Raw genomic sequence first — 1,790 nt, forward strand, 5'->3', positions numbered from 1 at the left:
AGATGTCCTTGCTCCCCCACAGTTCCAACAGCCTTTCTTGGTAGCAGCCTTTACTGCTGTATCGTATTCCCTGTGTTGAAGTTTCCAGCATTGAGCTTCCTTGTGCCCAGGTTTGTTACAGTCCCAGCAAAGTTCCTCAAACTTCTCTGAAAGCTGACCTTTTCTGGCCTTGAATCCAGATGACAGTATCAACCTTGGTACCTCTGTGCTGGACTTAACGTAGGATTCAAATTCGAGAGCTCTGGCCATTGCATCCTGCATGGTAGAGGGGTGTGCTTGCTTCACTTGTATCTTAAGTTGTGGACTGTCCAAGGCATCTACAAACTGATCCCTCAGCAATAACTTGAGGAGATCCGGTGGTGCAGTTGGGTAGGCCTTGTATGCCATGCTTTCCGAGTCCTGTGCCAGCTCTTGCAGGCTCTCCCCTTTAGCATGGACTCTCGTCCTAAACCTAGCCCTGTAGACTTCCGACTGATTTTGGGTTCCGTACCTGAGTTCTAGAGCCGCTACCAGTGCTCTATAATTGTGCCTGTCATCTGCTGACAACAGTCCAACTATTTCCAGTGGTTGTCCTTTCAAGCTTGTTGCCAGATATACTGCTTTCTGCTCCTTTGTCTATCCATTCATTTCTACCAGTAGCTCAAATTGTGCTTTATATGCTTCCCATGGTGCTTTCCCATCGTATTCCTGTGGCTTCCTTCTTACTGAATCACTCCTATTACTGACATTCATATCTTGGATGTGACTTCTAACAGGACTGAAGATGTCTGCATTAGGGTTTAGCTGCGGGGTCTGGAAGGAGCTTGTCATTGTTTGGGGCTGATTAAGTCGATGATTAATGTATCCCCCTTGCGTAAAAGACAATAGATCATCCTTTAATGTATCTAATTCGCTTTTAACTTTACTAATGTTTTCCGTTTGTACTTCTTGTTTCCTTTCTTGTTCCAATTGCCAGTGCTGTATTCTCTCCTCTTGTTTCTTTTCTTTTTTCTCCATCAACTGCTGTAACTTCTCTTTTTGTTTCTTTTCTTTTTTCTCCAACAACTGCTGTAACTTCTCTTCTTGTTTATTTTCTTTCTCCTCCAACCACAGCTGTAGTCTCTCTTCTTGTTTATTTTCTTTCTCCTCCAACCACTGCTGTAGTCTCTCTTGTTTATTTTGCTGTTCGAGCTGCCATTGTTGTAGGTTTTCTTGCCACTTCTGTAATCTTTCTTATTGTTTCGTTTCTCGTTCTTCTTGTTTCTTTTCTTTTTCCTCCAACAACTGTTGTAATCTCTCTTCTTGTTTATTTTGTTGTTCGAGCTGCCACTGTTGCAGGTTTTCTTGCAACCGCTGTTGTCTCTCTTCTTGTTTCTTTTCTCGTTCTTCTTGTTTCTTTTCTTTTTCCTCCAACAACTGTTGTAATCTCTCTTCTTGTTTATTTTGTTGTTCGAGCTGCCACTGTTGCAGGTTTTCTTGCAACTGCTGTTGTCTCTCTTCTTGTTTCTTTTCTCGTTCTTCTTGTTTCTTTTCTTTTTCCTCTAACAACTGCTGCAATTTCTCTTCTTGTTTCTTTTCTCGTTCTTCTTGTTTCTTTTGCTGTTCTTGTATTGCGCCATCAAATTTGCTAAGCTGTAGTTTGATTTGCCGCTTCGCGTTTCCATTTTTTTTCTTGTCCCACTCTCTGACACCAATTTGTTACGTCTCTGTTCGTTAGTTAATTTTCCGTAACTTCGTTCCGACGAAACTTTAGTGACACAAGTCCTTTCTTAAATAAAACTGGTTTATTCTTTCCGAATACAACTCTAGAA

The sequence above is a fragment of the Limulus polyphemus genome, unplaced genomic scaffold (assembly GCF_000517525.1).
Source record: "Limulus polyphemus unplaced genomic scaffold, Limulus_polyphemus-2.1.2 Scaffold2365, whole genome shotgun sequence".
In the NCBI taxonomy this organism is placed as follows: Eukaryota; Metazoa; Arthropoda; class Merostomata; order Xiphosura; family Limulidae; genus Limulus; species Limulus polyphemus.